This window comes from Pinus tabuliformis, chromosome 8, assembly GCF_031772625.1.
Source record: "Pinus tabuliformis cultivar Carrire ecotype Pingquan chromosome 8, CPIR1, whole genome shotgun sequence".
NCBI lineage: Eukaryota > Viridiplantae > Streptophyta > Pinopsida > Pinales > Pinaceae > Pinus > Pinus tabuliformis.
The window spans coordinates 878214279-878238871 of record NC_142294.1 but is presented as its reverse complement, the minus strand read 5'-3'; positions in this window follow the sequence as shown (position 1 = coordinate 878238871).

The following is a 24593-nucleotide window of genomic DNA, read 5'->3' as shown; positions in this document are numbered from 1 at the left end:
TTGTAGGCCCCACTCCCTTAACTAGAATTTGGAGGTTGAGTCATGTCATAGTAGTCCTCAGCTCATGTTTACCCTCGCAGGCCAATTAAAGTGGGTAAATGTGGGAGGAGGTGTTACGTGTGGCTTATTTACACTTCTAAATGTTGTTTTTTATATTTTAAAACACACATAATGTGATAGCTGCAAGATGGAAACCATGAGGTTAGAAAGGTAGATTTCAATCGTGAGGCAAGTTCTTATTTCCTGCCCCCCTCTACTTTTGGCTTTTGAGGTACTGAGGTAGTGGCTTTCAAAGCCATGAGGTGATGGGAAGTAGATGTGGAATATGTGAGGGAGTGGGTGCAGCATTGAATGTATAAGTGCATGGATTGTATTGATTTACATCATTAAATGGCGGGTAGTGTGAGCTCTACAGATGATGGTAATGCGAGACTTGAAACCAATCAATAATATAAATTGTATATATTTTATAATTTTGACAAATAATAAAAATAAATTAACTTACAATAAATAATTTAGGCGTAGTCTAACTTATAGATGAAATGACATTTTCATTGGAATCCCACGACACAATCTCAAACAAAATTGTGATTTTTTGTTGTTTAAAATATATTTTTGAATGCATAAATAGATTAACACCCTCAAAACCCCAATGACACTCAAATTTTACAGATTAAACAATTTAAACTTGAGTTTTTAAAAATCTTTGTTTAATTTTGATTAAATTAACTTAGAAAAAATCATTTTACAAATTAAATTAAACCACTAATTTATATCAAATTAAAATTATTCTCATAAATTATATATTCAAAATTTATTACCTATTGTTTTTTTAATTATTAAAAAATAATAATAAAATAATTTTAAAAAACTTTGAATATCTCGCAAAAAAACAAAACATACTAAATTAATATTAAGTCAAACTCAAGAGAAAACCATTATACCAACGAAAATATACACTACAGATCCATTCAATAACTTTTATATATATATATACTACAGATCCATTCAATAACTTTGCCTCTTTTTCACGGCATGAATATGCGGTTTCTCAACTTCCGTGCATCTGATTCCCGAGATTATCGCAGGGGGCACCCGTCTCAGACGCCCACTTTCCCGTAAAATTTGACTCTTTATGGCCGTCTGATAACGATTGGACTGTTTTTGTTTTTTTTTTTTTTTTTTTTTAATTATAGAAATTTTGGTAAAATTTTTTAATTATAGAAATTGGTAAAATTTTGATAAAATTAAATTGAGAGGTTTGTAAATTTAAATTATAATTATCAAATGTTAAAATTTTAAATGCTTAAATTTTTTTTGATGGCATTGAACTTATTTCTATTATCAAAGATATTTGAAAATACTATTAGGTAAAATTTCTTTATTTTCTAATCCAAATTCCAACTACTTTTTACTATTCAAACATCCCTCCTCCTCAGTGAACACTTCCCTTCCCTAAGATACACGCAAACTTTATGCTGTGAACATGGGAAAACATGGCTAGTGACTTTCTCGTGGGGATGTGAGGTGTTTTAAATATTTTTGGTAAGTTTAGGTTTTTCATGAAGTTATTATTGCAGCAAATATTTTTATTCAAAGGATGTATATACTTTTAATACTTCGAGTTTTGGTCGAGGATGCCTGTATTTTAATTTGGGGATTTAAAAATTGTAATTTTTTATATATATAAATATGAAATTTAATTAAATATGTATTTAAAAAATTTAAGTTCTATGAAAATAAATTTTTATAAATTTAAAATAAAATATAATTTATATTTTTTTAATAAATATTTTTTTTTATAAATTTAAAATTAAATATAATTTATATTTTTTTAATAAATAAAAATTTTACAAATAAAATATAAAATGTGAAAGTGATCTCTATTATAAATATATGTTTGAATAACAAATTTTGTAAATAAAAATTAAAATGTGAATGTGGTTTTTATTATAAATATATGTTTGAATATAATATAGTTTGAGTGAGTTTAATGGTTAAGAGCATGTATTTCCTCTTAAGAGGTCACACATTTGAATATCATATTTTACAAATAAAAATAAAAATATGAATGTGATCTATATTATAAATAAATGTTTGAATATTATACAATCTAAGTGGGCCTAATGGTTAAGACTATGTGTTTCCTCCTAAGAAATCACAGGTTCAAAACCAGAGAAGATAGAGTATGTATGTCTTTGTAGACTTTAGTATGTATACCTTGTCTCACAAACAAGAAATCCCATACACCAATACCACGAGTATCTTGTCTTACCATATATAATAATAATCAAAACATGAAACCAATATAATGAGATAGATGCCTTCTCTCACAAATATATAATAATAATATAAATATATTTTTTATAAATTAATAATATTTAAAAACAATATAAAACATTATAAATTTTTATTTTAATTCCAATTAACTTGAATTTAAATTAAAAATAAACTACCCCATTATCAATTTCCTTAATCACAATATATATATGTGTGGGGAATGGCATCCACTATTAAAACAAACCTAAGGTGCTACGAATTTAAAAAAATTCATCCCATTGCTATCACATCCAAATGAGTGTACACTTCTAGTATAAAGTTGAATGGTATTTAAAAAATATTTTTTTCTAAGATATATTTATATGCTAAACCATCTTCAAATTATTATTATTTATTTATTGTAAATTTAATTTTTAATTAATTTAGCAAATTATATTATAAATTAGAAATCTATTTATATAAGAAACTATTATGTGGTTTCATCAAATTGTATTAGACTAATTTAAAACTACCCAAATCATTAATTTCTTCTTTTAAATAATTAAGACGACTTACCAAAAAAAACAAAGAAAGCTCATTGAAAATGAAACGATTTGAAACAATTTGAAGGTTAGAGAGTCCACCACTCTTAAAACAATTTGAATGTTACATAGTCCACCCCTTAACATCCTAATGTTGGACACGTCCTTTTCACACAACTCGACGTAGATGGTAGGGTGGAGTCATGGGCCGGCTAGTTATTATAGTTATTGTCTCATATAAATTTAACATTTTTTTTTTGGTAAAATCATATTTTTATATTATTTAAATTTATAAATTAATTTAACATCATTAAAATTTCTAAAACATTTTAATTATATAATATTAATATTTAAAATGTAGGATTACAAAATTTAAATAACATTAATATTTTTTAAATTAAAAAATAAAAATATTTAAATTTCACATTATCTTATTTTTTACACGTGTCTAAGATTACAGAGTTATTTTTAGTGTGATTTTTGGATTTTTGGTTGTCAGATTTTCAATCTAATTTTTCTAAATATAACAAGAATTTATTGAAATCACAAGCTTGATAGGTAACTCCTGTGCAATCAAAGTGTCTTAAAAAAATTCAAGGTGTTAAATTCATATATATATATATATAATTTTAGTGTGATTTTTGGATTTTTGGTTGTCAGATTTTCAATCTAATTTTTCTAAATATAACAAGAATTTATTGAAATCACAAGCTTGATAGGTAACTCCTGTGCAATCAAAGTGCCTTAAAAAATTTTCAAGGTGTTAAATTCATATATATATATATATATATAATCAAAAAACCAGTTCAAATAACACAAATCAAAATTTCTCTTCAAAATTTCCACCGATTCCAACAATAAAAAAATAAAAAAAATAAAAATAAAAACAATTCCATTTTTTTTTCCCTTCAAAGAGACATTATGTTGTGTTCCATTCAGCCCAGTGGGGCCTTTTACCCTACGACGAGGGGTTGGACTGCTAACCAATATGAACAATTCTGTGGTAATAGAATATTAATTCACTCCCTTCCATTTTGTCCGAAGCAGTTTCCTTCGCTTCTAATATTGAATAATTCATGCTAATATTTACGTTGTGAGATGATTCATGTTTAATTGGGTTTCACAACATTTCTAATATGTATACATGCTTTCAACAATAATTATAATTATTTGTGAAAGTTTTGTTCAGTTCGGTAAGAGATTCGATTAAAGTAGTTGTTGGTCTCCAAAATTGGTAACCATAAATACTTTATGGTTTTGTTTGTTTGTTTGTTTGTTTTTTTTTTTTCTTTTCTAAGTTTGTTTAAATCTATTAATGTAATATATGGTACAGAGAGTTCTAGGTATCAGAGTGCTGCCATACAGTCAGCAAGATATCAAAAATTGAGCCGCCCAAAAGGGGAAACCGGTCCGAGAAGCGTTTGAAAGCTGCCTCGCAAGAGGAAACCAGCCTTGAGATAATAACAGTAAGCCAAAAAACTGAGCCACCCACCAGGGTAAACCGACTCGTACATAGATTAAGAACTGTTTTAACTACAGAAAACAACTTAGACACACTTAGATACATAAGCGACAAAACCAGCAAAATGCTCAAAAGACTAGACATGATGGCGAGAAAAAGCAGAGGCGCTAGAGTCCATAGTCACCCGAGGGCGATTCCTCTTCAATTCTGCACCACCATCCTTCCTTGTCATCAGGATCTGGATCGGGAGCCCTTTGAGGAGCGTCATCCACCGCTTCACGCTCGCCTGCAGTAGTCCCGGTGTTCTGGAGCTAGCCAGAGCTGCTTTCATTAGGATCTGGATCGGGAACCCTCTGAGGAGCATCATCCACCGCTTCACGCTCGCCTGCAGTCGTCTCGGTGTTCTGGAGCAGGCCTGAGCTACTTTCATCAGCCAGGCGAGAGGAACTATAATCTACGGGCATAGGAACAGGTGGAATAGAAGGGGAGGCCTGCGCGCTGATAGGGGGCGCAAAAGACGGTGGGGAGGCGACGAAAGCAGGTCAAGGTTCAATGTAATGGTGCGAGGCGAAGGTGACATTTCGCGGGGACGTAGGGAGGCGACGAGCTTGGCCCCTTCCATGAGTACGACGAGAAGCACTTTCGTTGGGACTGCGAGAGGAGGACGAGCCAGAGGAAGGGGAAGGGGAGGGAATAGGCCTGGCGCTTCCCCTGCGACATCTCATACGGTGCCTCAAATTTGGCATTGTAACACTGAAGTCGTGAGAGCTGGCGTAAATGAGAGGGGGTCCCAACAGAGGGAGGTGGGAGCGAAAGCCGAACAGAGCAGGGAGGAGCTGAGCACAGAACGGGCTGTGCGAGTGATGATATCCAGGGATGAAGCTAATGCAGGAGGCCAGCGGGCAGCGCTTTCCAACCGTGGTGCGAAGGCTGTGCACTTCAGCATCCGGCGAACAGCGAGAACCTACAGGCAAGAGCTGTCTCGACATGGAGACCGACAGAGCACCACAATGCCAAAACCAAGCAGTTGAATTCTCGACTGAGGACGGGGTCACAGGGGCCGGAGGTTTCATGTTGAAACTCTTGGTGTCTCGGCCTCCCCACCGAATTGAATGTCGCGTAGGGTGACGACCCATCAACTTAATTGTTCCAGAGGTGAGTACCTGCCTTCCGCCGGCGAACCAGTGGGCTTGCCACGCGCCCGTCTACCGGATCGTAACCTCCATCACGTCAATGTCCACCCGCATCCGGGGTGAAGTTGTCCTGAAGCACCAGCTGAGTGCATTCCTGAAGGAGTTTGCTATCATTGAGACTGGAGAGGGGCCCTGCAAAGAGGGTCTGGGCATTCGTTACCCCTTTGTTGGCCAGCAGATCTGCCACTTTGTTGCCAGATCTTCTAGTGTGCTTGAGGTAGATAGCTCTGTGCTCTTGCAACCATTCAGCTATGAGTTCCAATCTTGCCATGAGCCTCCAACTGTCCGCTACTCTTGAGGGAGGGGAGCCTGAGAGGATCTTACTGATCATGTTGATGATGATTTGGGAGTCGCCCTCAATCTCGATGGGGAAAAAATTATGGAGCTGGGCTAGCTGCATACCTTGCCATAGACCTTCTAGTTCCGCAGAGTTATTGGTATCCCATCCCATGGAGCCATAGTAAACGAGCATGGGGTCCCCTTTATGGTTGCGAAAAATTCCCCCAAAACCCGCCTCCCCAGGATTACCTTTGGAGGCTCCGTCAAAGTTGAGCTTTATGACACCCTCTGGTGGGGAGACCCATTTTTCATTAGAATTTGCCTTTGGGACTCTTCGACCCATCGACTCAGGACTCGGATTGAGCTTGAGCTGCCAATTGTTCCAAACTTGTTGCTCCTGGGGCAGAATAGGGAAATCTTCCTTCTGCCATTTTTGCAGCGCTAAGGTTTCCTGGAGATTACTGCAGTAGTTGAACCAGAGGATTTCCAGAGGGGTAGCCTGGTTCTTGAAGATCCGTTTATTCCTCTCCTTCCAGATATGCCATAAGATGAGACCTGGAATGTGCCTCCAGAGAGAGTTGAGCATATTGCATCGGTAGGGTGCAGCTGGCCAATTACGAATGATAGTATTTAAGTCCTCGGACCGTCGACCATCTCTTCTGCACTTGGAGCTGACGCTTTCCCAAAAGAAGGCAGCCAGAGGGCAAGTTAGCATAAGATGTTGGATAGTCTCCTCTTGGTTATTACAGTTGGGGAATTTGGAAGGCCCGGTGAAGCCTCTCTTCATTAAATTGTCCCATGTGAGGATTTTCTTATGACAGAGCAACCACAGGAACGAGGAAACCTTGGGCCAAAGCTGCGGTGCCCACAGCTCTTTCCAGATGGGGTCAGGGGGTTCGAGACTCTGGGTCATTAGGGCATATGCCTCTTGAGTGGTGAACTTGCCTTTGGGAGAGTGTCCCCAACGAAGGATATCCTGCTTGTCCGAGTATCTGATCTTCCTGCTAATTAGTTCTACTTCCAGCGCTGGATGAGCTTGAACTTGCTGGTTGTTCAAGCAGCTTGCAGCCGTTTTCCAGTGCCTATTCCCCTGAGCATGGTTTTCCTCCCAGAATTGGTGAACCGTGGTTTCCAGAGGAGTGATCAAATCAAACTGGAGGGGCGGTTTGATGGTTGAGAGGAGCTTGGGTTGCTGATGCCACGAGTCTGTCCAGAACCTAGCTATGTGACCATTGCAGACCTCCCAGAAACTATGATCCTGGATAAGAAGACGGTGTTGTTTGGCAGCGTTCCAGATCAGTGAGCCTGCTTCCACCATGGATAGTCGAATGAGCTCTGAATGGGGTCTATGGTTGGCATATTTGGCATTCCAGAGTTTCGCCCATGGGGAAGAGGGGGAGGATAGCCATTGCCACCAGATCTTAGCCCCCATGATAGCGTTGCTGTGCTGCGGGTCGCGGAGGCCTAGCCCCCCCAATAGCTTTGGCTTGCAGATCATATTCCACTTGACCAAGGCCCATTTTCTGTTCTGTCCGGATGCTCCCCACAGGAAGTTGCGCTGAAGAGATCTGATCTGCTTGAGGACCCATTTCGGGGCTGCAAGGACCGAGAAGAGATAGAGAGGCATGGATTGAAGGACAGATTTGACCAGAATCAGTCTACTAGGAAGGTTGAGGGGGCAAAAGGTCCAGGAGGATAATTTAGCTTCGAGTTTATCCAAGAGAGATCTCCAAGAAGAGTGCTTGAGCGCTGAGACAATCAAGGGGGCTCCAAGGTACTTGGCGGGCAGCTTGGTAATGGAGAATCCGAGGATTCTAGCAATGCGATGTTGAATGAGAATAGCAGTGTTAAAGAAGAAGATTTGCGACTTGGAGGCATTGACAGTCATTCCTGAAGCTTCGGCAAACAAATCAAGCAAGCTCTTGAAGGCAGAGGCTTCATGGGCGGAAGGATGACCAAACAGCATAGTGTCGTCCACAAATTGCTGGTGGGTGTGAGCAGGGGTCTCATGAACAGAGATGCCACGAAGCTGATGCGAATGAAGGGCATGAGAGATGGTCCGACCTAGCCCCTCTGCCATGAGCACAAAGAGAAAGGGGGACAGGGGATCGCCTTGGCGAATGCCACGAGAGGGGGAGAAGGGATGAGAGGGGATACCATTGACCAGGATGGAGAAAAAAGAAGAGGAGATCAGGCTCATGACCCATCTTATCCAAGGAGGGCTGAAACCAAAAGCTGCTAGCATTTGTTGAATGAAATTCCAATTAAGTTTGTCAAAAGCTTTTGATAAATCGATCTTAAGGAGCATACCTGGCTTTTTAGTCTGCTTCAGCGAGTGCATAATCTCATGAGTGAGGATGATGCCATCCAGTATTTGTCGCCCCTCTACATAACCAGTTTGCTCAGGCGAGATGAGCAAAGGAAGCATCGGCTTTAACCTGTTGGCAATAACTTTGGAGATGATCTTGTAGATGACATTGCAGAGGGCAATGGGGTGAAATTTGTTAAGCGTGGCTGCTTGGTCCTCCTTGGGGATCAGGGTTATGAAAGTGGCATTAAGAGATGGGAGAAGCCAATGCATGGATCTGGACTCCTCCACTAATTGCCAGATCTCATCTTTGATCAAATCCCAGAAATGATGAAAGAAATTGGAAGTGAAGCCATCGGGTCCTGGAGCTTTACCTTCCTTGTTTTGGAGGACAGCCTGTTCAACTTCCACAAGAGTGACAGGGCAAAGAAGAAGATGATTGTGCTCCTCCGTGATTAGCTTGGGTATATGTTGCAGGATTTTGTTAATTGCTGGTCGCCTGTCAGACTGGTCTTCCTGCACCACCGATTTGAGATGAGAGACCAATTCAGCTTCTATGGCCTAATGCTGCTCTAGTCTTTCTCCTATTGGGCTAAGGAGAAAGTTAATATTGTTACACATCCTACGTTGAATGGTGGAGCAGTGGAAAAATTTAGTGTTCCGTTCCCCTTCCTTTAACCATCTGATCCGGGATTTTTGTTTCCAGAGAATCTCTTCTTGCTGCCTTCTTTCCTCCAACTGATTGAATAGACTTTGCTCTTTCAGGTCAGATGCTTCATTGCGGCCTTCTTGGATGATACGAAGCTGTAACTCCGCCATTTCTTGTTCCAGGAGCTTTTGCTGATGGAAGATGTTGCCAAAGGTAGAATGGTTCCACTTTTTAATGCGGGCTTTGAGATCTTTGAGGTGCTGCTGAAACTGGAACATCTTGGAACCTGGAGGAGGAATGAAAGCCCGCCAAGCGGAGTGAACCATTTCCTTGAAGCTTGGGTGGGAGAGCCAGAAAGCCTCAAATCGGAAGGGTCTTTTGGTGCGGTCCCCTGGTTTGGTCCATTGCAGAGAGATGGGCCAGTGGTCTAACCCTGAAAAAGGCAAGATTGTGGCTTGGAAATCGCCTCCAATATGTATGGCATTGTCCGAAAGGAAAAATCTATCCAGTTTGGATGCTATCTGTTGGGCACCCACTCTCTTGTTGTTCTAGGTGTGATTGCCATTGGCAAAGGGAAGTTCAATCAACCAGTTCCGTTGGATGAAGTCTTTGAAATGGGCGTTGTCTGCCTCTAGTTTTTCTCTGCCACCTCTTTTTTCGTTCAGGCTGGTGATCATATTAAAATCACCCCCCAGGATCTAGAGGGGGTGAGCTCTGGTAGAATTGAGCTGTTCTACCATATTTAACAGAGCGATTTTTCTTGCAGCCTCCTGAGGGAAATATGCATTAGAAAGATGCCCATGCAGATTGGTCCCGTGGATGTGGAAAGAGGCCTGAATTAGATTGTGAGCAGCGTGGGCATCATTTATTGAAACAACTTTTGGATCCCAAGCGATGGCTAGACCGCTTGATGCTCCAGAGGCATCAACTGCGACGGAGTGACACCCTGGCCAGGCTTTTGAAAGAATGGGGCCAAGGGTTTGACTTGTGCATTTAGTTTCCTGCAGGAAGAAGACTTGAGGTTTTTCCATCTGTATCAGATTTTTGATCGAACGGACTTTTGAGGGGCCGTTTAGACCCCTTATATTCCATGAAATGAGTTTCATTGAGAACTTCCTTCATGGGGCGGGAAAAACTTGGTAAGTTTGGGATACCTACCAGATTCTACAAGCATCTCCCCCAGGAGAATAGTCCTCTGTAGATCAGATTTCCTCCCTCTCTTCTTTGAGTCTTTAAAGAGTTTCTTCCCATCCCATGGGCTTCCCTGCTGGATGCCTAGGGATTTTTGATGCTGCTGCACTCGGGCAAGAGCCACAGTTAGGTTCTCGATCTGCTTCTCCGAGATCTGGTCAAAGTCCTTTTTGCATGCTTGCTCAAGAGTGAAGATGTCTAGGTCTCCTATATCTACCATTTCATTTTCATCTTCCATGGGGGTGATCTGGTTCTCATTAGCCCCAGTATTGTCAACCTCCATGTTGCGGGGAAGGCCAGAGCTAGATTCGGGCGTCGAGCTAATCGGGGGCTTGGGGATGGCTTCCGAGAGGGGGTTATCAGAAATAGGGGTGGCTAGGATTTCAAAGCTATTGCTGGTAGAGGGTGGAAGCGGGGCTTGAGAGGGAGGTTTGGGGTTCAGAGGAGGGGATTTCTTGTTATGGTGGCGCCGGTTCTGGACTTTAGTGAAGCCTTCAGCATCAGGGGTAGAGGCAGAGTCCGAGGGCTTACAAGGAGGCGCATTCAGAGGACAATCACAAAATAAATGGCCATGGGTATGGCATTTCCTACATCTAAAAGGCACATGTTCATAATCTATGGTTTGCACCCATTCAAAATCATCGTGAGAGAGACTTACTGAGTCGGGGAGAGCTTGCGCGAGGTGCATGAAGACGCAGATCCGAGCATAGGAGGTGTACCGCCTGAGCTTTGTTTCCTCTGCAATTTTGATGAATTCGCCAAGACCGTTGCCAATATCCTTTAAGGATTCTTCATCCCAATATTCCAGCGGCAGGGAGTAGAGTCGAATCCATACAGGCGCCCAACTAAAGTCCTCTTTATCCGGGTTGAATCTTTCGATCCAGTCCCTGAGATAGAGACTTGAGGAGTTGAAAAAGTAGGGGCCTTCATCCATGACTCTATTCTTATCTTCAAGGCAGTTAAAAATGGTAGTGAAGAATCCTTTGGGTCTGAGTTGCAGTGTTACCTAACCTTTTGGCTTCCATTTGGCCCTAATCCATCCATGTAGGGATTTTTCAGTTGGCCAAAACCTGACGAATTTTCCAATCAGTGTGTGGTCTCTCATATACTGTATCTGGCCATTGATCCTGTGGCTTGGTAACTCGATCTTGGGATGTTCCATTGCTATTGGTCTGCAGGTAGTAGAGGTGGCTTTTGGTGCCTCTGTAGTGCCTTGCGCTTTCATCATTTTGTCCTCTGGACTGTCCGGCTTATCACCCGGTGGAAACTTCTGCGTATTGCTGTCCTGCGGTTTTTTGCTTGTTGCAGAGCCCTGTGCATTACCTTGAATAGGTTGGTTTGTGTTGCCTGACATCTTTTTGGACATCTCAGCATTGATGTTGGGGGAGGCGTTGAGAGCCTCCCCCTGAGATGCTGCCATTGAAAGGGATCAACAGATGTAATGACCCGGAAGCGAGCTGGGTCAGCGATTGTTGGCAGAACAGTTTGCAGTGTGCGGCGCCGTAACAGGGAGGCTAGAAACCCTAGCCCGAAAGTTGCAGAGCTAAAATCCCTTCATAGGATGTCGTGTCTAAAAATTACAATCAAATACTTTATGGTTTTATTATATGTATTTATTCAGTATTAGAATCAGAAGAAAATTGATTGTAAATTTTAACTCATTACTATATTATTGGATTTTTTTTTATGGATCTGTTATTATTTAACATATTTATTGATAATAGAGATTTTATATCATAATTATTAGTTGATGGAATGATCTGAATTGGATCATTATAATGTTTGTTATTTATCTTCATGTTTTTAAAGTGAAAAAAGTGGAATAAGCAACTCATAAGACCATGGCACCATTGTTAAGGATTGCAGATCCAGACAAAGATTATGTGGTTTGTATAGATACCTACAAGGAGGGGCTCATTGGAGTCTTGATTCAAGAAGGAGAGATAGTTTTCCACGAGTCACGAAAGCTAAATGAACATAAGGCAAACTATGTAACTCATGATTTGGAGTTAGCTTCCATTATTCATGCATTGAAAATGTTGTTATCTCCTCGGCATAAGATTTATGCTTATGACAAATCATGGGGAACTAAAATATTTATTTGATCAACCAAAGTTGAACGCGAGACAAGCTAGGTGGTTGGCCACACTTAGTGAGTTTGAATTTGAAATCAAGTACAATAAGGGCAAAGAAAACAAGGTTGTTGATACACACAGTAAAAAGGATTTAGTTGAATCACTTGACAACCATAAGTTCTTATGGATTGGACCTAGTAGGATAGGTCAAAAGCGCAAGGCATGATGAGAAATATCAACAGATAAAGGAAAGGCTACAACAAGATGGTGAGGGTGGAAAAGATGAATAATATCATCTTACAAATGATGGTCTAGTCAAATTCAAGAATATAATTTATGTGTTCAACAATGATGATTTGAAAAGGCTCATAATGAGAGAGTTCATGAGAAACCATATTCTGGTCACCCAAAATACCAAAAGACTCTAATGGCCAGCAAAAAGTTTTATTATTGGCCTAATTTGAAAAGAGAAGTAGCTGATTTTGTTGATAAATGCATAGAGTGTCAACAAGTGAAGGTCAAATATAAACATCAATTGGTTTATTACATCCCATTCCTATTCCAGAATGGAAGTGGGAAGTGATATCCATGGATTTCATTACCAGTTTTCCAAGAACCTCCAAACAACATGATGCAATTATGGTGGTCATTGACAAGTTGAGCAAAGTAGCTCATTTTGTAGCTGTCAAGTCCACCAATTTAGCTACTGAGGTGGCTCAAATCTTCATAAAGGAGATTGTGAGGTTGCATGGAGTTCCCAAGAAAATCATTTCAGATAGAGATGCCAAGTTCACTTCAAGGTTTTGAAAGGAACTATTTCTAGAATTGGGGACATAATTGGCCTTCAACATAGCTTATCATCCATAGATGGATGGAAAAACAAAGAGGACAAATAGAATCCTCAAAGACATGTTGAGGATGTATGTGATGCACCAGCCAAAGAAGTGGGAAGAGTATCTTCCACTTGTAGAGTTTGCATACAACAATGGGTGCCAGGAATCTATAAAGATGAGCCCATTTGAGGAACTTTATGGAAGGAGTTTCAATACTCCTATCAAATGGAGTGATCCAATGAACAAAGTCCTTATTGGGGATGATATGCTAAAGGAAATGGAACAGAAAATGCAAATCATCAGACACAACTTAAAGGTAGCTCAAGACAGGCAGGAAAGATATGAAAATCAACATAGATTGCATAAGGAGTTCCAAGTTGGGGAACATGTTTACTTAAGAGTTAGACCCAAGAAAAGTTCCTTGAAGATTGGGTCATGAGCCAAGTTGGAACCATGGTGTTTTGGACCTTTTGAGATACTTGAAAGAATTGGAATAGTTGCCTATAGGTTGTCCTTACCTCCATTAGTTAAAGTCCATGATGTTCTTCATGCTTCTTTACTTAAAAGATATGTACAAGACTCTAATCATGTGATTGACTGGTTGTGCTATAGGTGGAACAAGAGGGAGAGATTAAGTGGGAGTCACTATGCATCCTAGATTGGAGGAGCCTCATGCTCCAAAATTGAGCAATAGAGTAAGTCAAATTGCAGTGGAGGCACTTTGGGCTGAAGGAATCCACTTGGGAAATGGCTGATAAAATGTGGCCATCATATCCTTTTTTGTTTTCTAGATAAAGAAAATGTACATAAAAGTGTAAATATTGTACAAAGTTAAAAATATAAAGCTCCATGAAATAATATGTTTGTTTTTAAATGTGTTTTCTATGTTGTATATGGACAAAGAACACTAAGGACGGTGTTCCCCCAAGGGGGAGGGGTTTGTGACAACCCCAATTATTTTCTACTTGTGAAGGCATTGTAAATATTTCATGTGTTGTATTTACAAAAAAAAATGGGTTGAGTTAAGGAACACAAATTTCAAAGGCTAAGGAGGGTTACTTTCCTTCCTTGCAACAGGAAATATGAATTGTTTTTTACAACCATTGAAGGTTAAGTTGGAGTGCTTTTAATAGACTGGGTTTTTTGAATTTATTGAGTTGAAGCATAAGGATGAAGACCATTATATTTTGGAAAATAGGAAAGGAAAAAGGATAGAAAATTTATGATAATGGGTTGCACTGACAACAAGGGGGATAGGGGAGGTCAACCATTGTGCATTAAAAAACAGATTTGGGAAAAAAAGGGAGGAGAGGCATTTTCGAACAGAGAGAATGAAAGCACCCAAGGAGAAAAGAGAGAGGGAGCATAAAACACACAAGCATGATCACTCATAACAAAATATAGTGGTCTAAAGGTGAAAGGGGAATGTTGAAGGAAGAAACATTCAACAATACATATAGTTTCTACAAGGGGAGCGACGTGGAGGTGTTTTGCACATCTATAGCACTCAAAGAAGATCTACATCTTGGTTGAACATTAGGAGCATGAAAATAATTTCCTCCAGGTGAGGATACGTCTCTAGATGCCTTGGGGGTTGAAAGGTGGAGATGGTCTTCTCTAGATTCCCTTGATAGCTTGGGGTGGAGTCTTAGTCCTTGGATTCTTTGCAAGGGAAAGTTCGTAAGTCTCCTTTTCTTGTTTCATTTGGTTTGAGAAGTGAGTTTTGAATTCCCTTTGTTGGGTGGAACCACTGTGTTACATAGAGTGGTGGTGAAGCCTCTAGATCCCTTAGAAAGTATTTGTTGTTAAACAATTAAAGGGTGGAGGAAGTAAGCCTTTGGAATCCCTGTGCATTTTGTTAACTTCTAAATAGTTGGTGGGTGGAGGTGAGAGAACCTCTAGAATCCCTGTCTCAACCAACAATTGGTGTTTAATCCCTTGAGAAAAACCACCTCAGTCTCTAGAATTTGGCTCGGGGGACATGACAATTGCCAGCAAGGACTGGTTGCAGCTTCTCTATGGTTGGGTGAAGAGTCGTCGATCCTAACTCAGTTGCCCAAATTCAATCCAAGGTAAGTGTTTTCATATGTATTTCTTGCCATTAAGTTCATGTTGGACTGTTAAATGAATCTGTATTGGTGGCATGAAAGGTTCACGTTTTCCTTGTGGTTATGAGGATAAAGTTCTGACAATCTTCCCTATATGAATGTGAATGAATGGTTCCTTATGTTAATGGTTTTGCACTAACATTCTTTATGCAGGGCCAGGAGACATGTACATATACATAAATATTTATGTAATGGTGTATGCATATAATGGTTATTATTGTGTTCTTCGTGTAAGAAAGCATGAGGCACATGTATATAAGCTTGTAGTAATCTAGTTGATACCATAACTTGACTAATGAACTAAACCATTGATAGTTCAAGGGTACAATAGAAATGTAAAGGAAATCGATATCATTCTCATGGTACTAGTAATTTCAGTGATATAGTTGTTTCAATGAGATGTATAAACCTCACACAAATGAATGTAATAGTGCATGGAAAATTTTAACCAGTCATTATAATGCAAAAGGAGAATACATATAACCTATAGATAAATATGTGTATAAATATATACATGTGTAAATGGCAATTCAAGTGCTGAGTTGTTTAGGTTTTGGGTTTAATGCGTAAGATATTCAATCATGGTTACATGGTCAGTTGAATCTATTATGTTAATGGTGGAGGGCTCAACACTACAACTGGAATGGCCCTGCAATGTTATTTTAGCCTATAGGATTATGCCGAGAGATAAGGGCTCGTGCACAAGCTTTTTCAATGTATGAGTCCATGTTTATCTCACACAATATATATATATATATATATATATATATATATATATATATATAGATATAGATATATATATAGATATATATATATATATAAAACAAGTGTCGAAGGTCTAAGGGGCACTAGGGGTTGAGGTCAAGGCCAAACTTGTGTTTGTGCCGGGATGGAGACTTAAGCCTTGAGGGTCGGGCTTTTACACCATATCACCATGTACACACCGAGTCAGAGGTTGGAGCCTTTCCCTTGTATCACACTATGATCGAGGGTAGAAGCTATTTTGAATGAATGATAGATATTCGCTAAGGAAAATCAACAGTAGATAAAGAGAGCGAAACCCCCCTTGTGACATTGGTGGGGGTAGAGGTGGGGGAGGGTGGGTAGTGTTATTGAACGTTGACCGTCGAATGAGATGAAGGGTATAAGACTATTGCATCACGTGCTAGAACCATGAAGTGAAATATTGATAGTGTGACCCTCCGCCCCCTTGTGATGTCAGTAGGAGGGGGGGTGGTGTTATTGGTTATTAGTCATCGATTGTCTTGTTGGATGTGGATCGTTAGATGGTAGGGGATCACAAGGGGGTTATGCCTTAGATTATTGACCATATATTGATTTCATGTAATGTGGGTTGTCAAATGGCATGAAGTAGAGTTAAGGCCCAACATTAGGTCGGGGTTCGAGGATCGACCCTTGTTGACAATATTCAAGCTTCGGGGTTGGGAATTGGCCAACCTCCAATTTCTCAAAGGAACATGCCTGCTCACATGGATTGTCCACGATGGTGGGGGTAGGCAAGTATATCTATATCTATATATATAATTTCGTAAGGGGTGCGCCACCCTAAGGTATGGTTGGTTATATATTTAAATAAATATGTTTTGATATAGGAGGAAGATACACAACATGCAACGGTGTGGTGTAAAACAAGAAATGAGGAAATGAGACATGCCACGTGGGCACGACATGGAAGTAAGGAGAGGTGGTGCTATTTAAATTAATAAAATCATAAGGGATATAAATTGTGACCCTGGAGTCCAAATTGGACAAACGTTATGTCGTTGGAAAAGTCTCACCAAGACAAATAGTATGATGACATCCAAAATTAGGTTTTGGAATCTGGGAAGAAAGTAGAAAAAAATTATTATTATTATCACCCCATTTCTCTAACTGTACTAGGGAATTTGGGTTATCAGCGTGAGCACATCCCTTAGGGTAAGGGGGTGTGTTTACATGTAATTTTCTTTCTAGTTTTCCATCTTTTAATATTTCTTCCATTTGTATATTTAGCAATCAAGAGCAGACTTATTAGTGAATGTAGCTTCTATATTGATTCCTATTGAAGGCTTTGGACCTAAATCTTTTTCTGTTGAGTTGATTTATAGACTGTCCATTCCTTTTAACATTACTAATTGGTGTGTCTTTGATAATGAATGGTATATCATTGACTTCTTCCAGATGGAAGATAACTTCTAATATGCATTGATTAATGAGCTTACGCATGACAAAAATATTTGAAACTTCTCGCAAGACCAAAAATGTTGTAAATTTGACCCCTAAAAATGTTCTGAGATTGGAAAATTTTTATGATTTCCATCATAAATTTAAAAGGGTGGTAAATTCCAAGGCTAACAATTCCGACATGAAATATGAAATCATTAATTTAGGAACTCAATCTAACACCCAGAACATTAATTTAGGGACAGACTGTACCCCAAAACAAAGATCATATTTTATTCATCTTTTCAGGGAATACAAGGATGTATTCGCTTAGACATACAATGAGATGAAGGCTTTTGATCCCAATGTCAGGCTACATGTCATCCCATTGAAACCAAAAACCAAGCCTTTCCAACATAAATTAAGGAGGATGAACACTAATTAGAACTTGTTGTGAATGTTGAATTGAATAAACTGCTTGTAGCCTGAATAGTCTTACATGTTCGTCATACCTAATGAGTTGCCAATTTGGTACCCATGAGGAAGAAGAACATAGGTATTCGGTTGTGTGTCGATTTCCAAAATATGAATAAAGACTTTGATAAGGATAATTAGTTTGTTCCACTATAACAACCCCAGGGTAAAAGTTCATGTAATAAAGTTAATAAAGGAAAAATAAGACCAAAGTCATGGGACACCTATTCTTTGAAGTTGAATGTTGGGCAAAACATCCTAGTGGGAATCACTTGTTGTTTATTATGGCTAAGGAAATTGGAAAAATCAATGGCAAAGGCATTGAAAAGGCAAAGAGGCATTATTGGCATTTATTTATGAAAATAAAGGAAAATAGGAAAAAAGGGAGATTAAATGTCACAGGTTTGAATGAGCAAAATTGAAGGAAAATAGAGGGAAAATGAAGAAATTAGAGGCATCAATAATAAAAAGGCTTCTGAGGATTAGGTCCAAACATTTTGTCAGCCATTTTATCAATTTATCTTTGGAATTGGTTTCAGAGAGGAGACGTGCACCAAGAGGAGGAAGCAAAGGAAGGACAAGGAAGAAAAGGAAAGAACGGATCAAGCAAGGAAGAGTTGGATCAAGCGATTACAAAGGGATCGCATTGCAAGTATCACATTACATGTATGATTTCCTTTCTAGTTTTGGAATGCATGGTACTTGCATGTGTGTATCTAGTTCATTTGATATCATGGGCATGGGTTTGTCCGAGTTTGACAATGGCTTCGACCTTGCCTTGCCAATTCTTGGATAGTCATGGTGTGATGGGATTCATTCTTGGTTGAGCTTTGGGTTGCCATAAGGATTTAGATCCGGGTGAGGTGGTTTCAGGAAAATCCCAAGGGTTGGGTGTGGAGATGGTTTTCCTCGGGAATCCCTCAACAGGTGGGTGGAGAGTAGAAAATTACTCAAGGGATGGTGAAGGAATTCTAAGGCGTCCAAGCTTGGTTTGGTTTTGTGATCTGGGGACCATTTTAGGTGAGATCACGGTAGTGTGAGGGTGGAGGTGGTTTAACCTTTGGATTCACTTGGTTGTTTATGAATTGATTTATCCCATGAGATCCCACATTCATGCTTGGAATATGGCACGTGGGTGATTGGCTGAAAGAAAGATTTAGTTCAATCCAATCTATGGTTGGGTGGTACGTGGAAGTCCCTGACTTGGTTGGATTTTTCATATGTTAATAAGAGCTCATTTCCTCTTGTATTTTATGAGTAAATGTATTAGTTATGATGTGGCTTTGATGGATGTTCTATCATAATTATTCTAGTTATATGCTAGTTATAAGCATGGTTTTATGACAGATTCTAGTCATGGATCTTACCATGTTTTGATTGGTAAATGAATGGTTATTGAATGCATGACCTAATAGTGTTATTGCATCTATTCTGAGAGGGTTTTAGATCTTCTTGATGATTCTTAGATAAGTATCAGACCCCTATGTTCAGATATGCATTCATGACATGTATATTACATGTTTGCCATGTGTTTGATGAAATGCTTGTCATGGTCAAGCTTGGTTAGGTCAAGTCCTTGATCAAGTTTTGTGTTAGAGGATTTTTATTTGTGTCATTTATTATTCTAGAAAGTATCATCAAGTTATGGGCAATGGTCTGGAGACTAGCCCTGAAAAAGTGGTTTAGATTCTAAGGTTGCATGCTCATACTGGGAAATTTGGACTGTAGTCGCTAGGAGGCAGAGTTATCCATGTGACTAGAGGGTTACAACCAATGGATTGCCTTGTTATGCAAGAAAATGGAAGACCAGATCACTAAAAAGGAAATTTAGCTAAGGTTTTGGGTACCTGGAGTGGTTGTTTAGCTCCTTGGGGTCCTATAATTCCTGAGGAAGGTCAGTAAAGTTTTAGTTTGTCGATTCCACTTCCTTAATTGCACTTAGGAGGTTGAGTCATGTCATTGTAGCCCTCAACTCATGTTTACCCCAACAAGCTTGTGAAAGTGGGTAAATGTGGGAGGGGAGGTTACAAATTGGTATTATAGGAGGTTGCGCTCTCTTTGGGTAATGTCTAATATCACAGATTCGTATCAGAGCATGGTTCAGACACTTGGAATGGATGGGCTAGATGCATGTTGGTATGCATGCATTGTTATGGTTGCCATGCATGAGGTCATGGTATGTAGTTGGTATTGTCATGCATGATGTCGGTATATTGATATGATTATGATTATACAATTATCTGCTAATGTGGATTGATTTTGTAGATGAGATAAGCCTCCCCTGAACGTCATTGAGGTATGGTTTTGATTATGTTATCTATTTGGTTTACCTGACATGGTATGGTTGCAAGAAGAAGAGGATCAAAGATGACGAGAAAAATGGCAGCTACAATTCAAGTGACTCTCCTTACAGATAAGTTAAACAACAAGGAGATGAGTATTTTGTTGATATATCAGATACATTGAGGAGTTTAAAGGCAAAGATCAAAAGTTTCAAGGCAGAAAATCATGAGTTGGTTGACACTCTGGAAAGACTTGTAAGGGCTCAGGAAAAGTAGGCAGAGGTCAATATAGTCATCCTTCAGAGTTTTTCAGAATTGCAGAGATAGGGATAGTTGAGGATTAGTCAAGAATGGGAAGAGAAGAGTAATGGGGCATATGGCAGCAGGTCTCAGTCAAGATAAAGGTTAGATAGAGGGGACATAGTCAGAGGTGGAAGATCATTGGGTACACCTGAAAGGAGGAATGGTATGTATGGGTTTCATTCTAGTTCCTCGTATAGGAGACATCATCACCACCATCATCCTTATAGGAGGAGTGAGTACTTTCCTGAGAATTTCAAGAAAGTCAAGCCCCCTACATATGATGGAGATATGAAGAAGTTAGAAGATGCAAAGGCATGGTTGCTTGGGATGAAGAAATTATTTAAATTGCATAACTATTCAGAGAACATGAAATCCAAAATAAGTACCTTTAGTCTTAAAGGGAAAGTGTATATTTGGTGGGAAGATGTGAAGAATGTCAGAGGCATTCGAGAGGAGGAGCTGATTTGGGATGAATTCGAGAGACTCTTCAAGAAGAAGTACATATCTAAGAGATATTACGATGATAGAGCTAAGGTGTTTTATGAGCTGCAGATGGGTTCTATGATAGATGATGATTATACTAGTAGGTTCTTGGAACTATTGACATATGTGCCTTACCTCAAGGATGAGAAAGAAAGGATTCAAAGGTTCATCTGTGGGTTTCCAACAACATATAGAGATTGGATTGAGTTTGATGAGCCTCGGTTGTTGGAGGAAGCCATAAGGAAACTGAAGCATTGTTATGAGAAATCAAAGTGCAAAGCTGAGCCTAAGCGTGATTTGAAGAGGAATGAGAAGGTTACAGGGAAGTGGCCACCGAAGCGAGGAAGACCTCGAGATGTAGGAGAGAAATAAAATGTTGCTTCTTACAAGAAGTTTAATGTAATTGAGAAGGGACATGGGTCACAATCTGCAGAGAAGCATAATAGAGGTGATGGTAGGGTACCGTTGTAGTATTAGATTTGTGCAAAGATCATTGCAAGAAGGAATGTCCATTGTACCAAGGTGTCATGCCTACACTCTACAGTGCTCAAGAGGCAAAGACAGTTGGTGATGTTGGCCATAACATTCCTCAGATTTGTGCAGTTGTGGATAACAAGAAAGTAGATCACCAGGCATCCATTATTGAGATGGAAGGTAAGCTCTGTGATTGAGTTGTTTCTATTTTGATTGACCTTGGATCCAATTATAGTTATGTTAATCTTGACCTGGTGGATAAGTGTGGTTTGCGAAATAAGTGCATGCAGAGTCTTGGTTGGTGCAGTTGGATACATTTACTAAGAAGGGAGTTCATAATTGGGTAAGAGCTTTTTCATTTGAGTTGAATGGTATGCCTACATCGACACATCTAAATATTCTTCCTTTGGGATCGTATAATATGCTTTTGGGTATGGATTGTTAGGACTAAGGTGGATTGTTATGACAAGGCTATTGAATGCCTGGATGATAATAGGGAAAAGAGAATATTGCAGGGAAAGAAGAAGCCTACATAAGTTAGAATGGTTATAATAATGCAAGTGAAGCGTAGCAGCATGAAAGGATGTGTGTTATTTACAGTTCATATCTCCAGTGATAAAGGTAATGATGTTGATGGTGCAAAAGTCTTGAAGAGGTACTTGGTCTTGCAACAATTTCAGGATTTATTTACAGCAAAGATTTCAGAGGTGCCTCCCCATAGGGAAGTGGAATTTTCTATTGAGTTGGTACCAGAAGTAGCTCCAACATCAAAGGAACCTTACAGGATGAGCACTCTAGAGTTATAGGAATTGAAGTTGTAGTTGAAGGAAATGCTTGATAAGGGATACATTAGGCCAAGTGTATCACCTTGGGGTGCACCACTTTTGTTTGTGAAGAAGAAGGATGGTACCCTTAGATTTTGCATTGATTACAGGTAGTTGAACAGAGTAACCATCAAGAATAAGTATCCATTTCCAAGGATCAATAACTTGTTTGATCAGTTTTAGGGAGAAATAGTGTTCTTGAAGATTGATTTGAGATTAGGATATCATCAGGTATGCATCAAGGAAGAGGATATATACAAGACTTATTTCCGGACTAGGTATAGACATTATGAGTTTGTTGTGGTTCCTTTTAGTTTGACTAATGCTCCAACAAATTTCATGTGCTTGATGAATAGTGTGTTGCATCCTTATTTGGTCAAGTTTGTGATTGTATTCATTGATGATATATTGGTATATTCTAAGAATGAGGAAGAGCATATCGAAAACTTAGTCATAGTGTTGAGATTTCTCAGAGAGCATCAGCTGTATGCCAAGCTTAGTAAGTGCAGTTTCTTTTAGACAAAGGGGCAGGGACATGTTGTTTCCAAGGAAGGTATAATAGTGGACTCGAAAATATTAGAGCTATCATGGAATGGGCAGCTCCTAAGAATGTGGATGAGGTCAAATCATTCATGGGGCTAGCAAGTTACTATAGGTGGTTCATCAGGAACTTCTCATGGATTTCCTACCCTATTATGTCATTGTGGAGGAAAGGAAAGAGATTTCAATGGATAAAGGAATGTGCAACAAGTTTTGAGCAGTTGAAGCAATTGCTTACAAATGCTCTAGTTTTAAAGATTGCAGATCCAGACAAAGAGTTCGTGGTGTGTGCAGATGCTTGCAAGAGAGTACTTGGTGGAGTCTTGATGCAGGAGGGATAAGTGGTGTGCTATGAGTCAAGGAAACTGAATGAGCATGCGCAAGACTATGTGACTCATGACCTTAAGTTGGTAGATATTATTCATGCCTTAAAGATGTGGAGGCATTATCTTCTTGGTAGGAGGTTTATTTTGATGAGTGACCATAGGGGACTAAGGTATCTATTTGACCAACCTAATTTGAATTCCAGACAATCTAGATGGTTGGCTACCCTCAGTGAGTTTTAATTTGAGATAAGATACATTAAAGGAAAGGAGAACATGGTTGTAGATGTTCTTAGCAGAAGAGTGCAGGTAAATCACATAGCAGCTATGAGTTCATATGGGACAAATTTACAAGATCAAATCTTACAGGTTGGACAACAAGATGACAGGTACATGGAGCTTACGCACAGGTTACAACAACAGGGTACAGGTGATCAGGATGTGGATTATCATCTCACAACAGACGGTTTGGTGAGATTTAGGGACATGGTCTATGTTTCGGACAACAATGAGCTCAAGAAGCTTATCTTGCAGGAATTTCATGTTAAGCCATATTCAGGTCATCTAAGATATCATAAGACTCTAACAGATGTGAAGAAGTTCTACTATTGGTTGAATCTGAAGAAAGAGGTAGCTGAGTTCGTCATAAGATGTTTGGATTGTTAATATGTAAAAGTATAATGTAAGCATCCTGGTGGTTTACTACAGCTGATTCCAATTCCGGAGTGGAAATGGGAGGTCATTTCCATGGATTTCATTATAGGTTTGCTGAGGACATCGAAGCAGCATGATTCCATCATGGTTGTGTTTGATAGGTTGAGTAAGGTAATTCACTTTATTATAGTGAAGACTACTAATTCAGCTAGTGAGGTAGCTCAAATCTTCATCAGGGAGATAGTGAGATTGCATGGTATTCCTAAGAAGATCATATCAGATAGAGATGCCAAGTTCAATTCTAGGTTTTGGATATGTTGAGGATGTATGTCATGCACTAGTAGAGGAGGTAGGAGGAGTATCTTCTATTGGTGGAGTTTTCTTACAACAATGGTTATCAGGAGTCATTGAGAATTGAATCTGATTGAGGTACTCTATGGGTAGAGTTGTAATACTCCCATCAACTGGAGTGCTTCAGTGAACAGGGTACTTATAGGACCAGATATGTTGGCAGAGATGGAACAGGTAATGCAGGTTATCAAGAAGAATCTAAAGGCAACATATGATATACAAAAGATTTATGTAGATCGGAAAAGGGAATTTAAGGAGTTTCAGGTTGGGGAGCATGTGTATTTGTGCATCAAGCCCAAGAAGAGCTCCTCAAGGATTGGATCATGTGCCAAGTTGGCACCATGGTATTGTGAGCCTTTCGAGATCCTTGAGAGGATTGGACTAGTGACCTACAAACTTGCACTGCCTATGATAGTGAAATTCCATGATTGTAATGCCCTACTTAATCTTATCATGCTAATTTTTATTAGTGTTTAATTTACCTGAAAATATTGACTTATAATTATCAAGAAATATTGGTATATACCTACATTTGTGAAACTGTAATTTATTTTACTGATATAAATTTTATTATTGTTATTATTCAATTCCCAACTTGTCTTATCAAATTTAATTTTGGATAGGATATGGTCTCCTCCAATTTATTCCAAGTTAAATATCCATATCCCAAGGTGTCTTATCAAATCTACTTAGGAGAAGATATGGTCTTCTCCAATTAATTTCCAAATTAAATATCCATATCCCAAGGTGTCTTTTCAAATCTAGTTTTGAGAAGATATGGTTTTTCCAATTAATTTCCAAATTAAATATCCATATCCCAAGG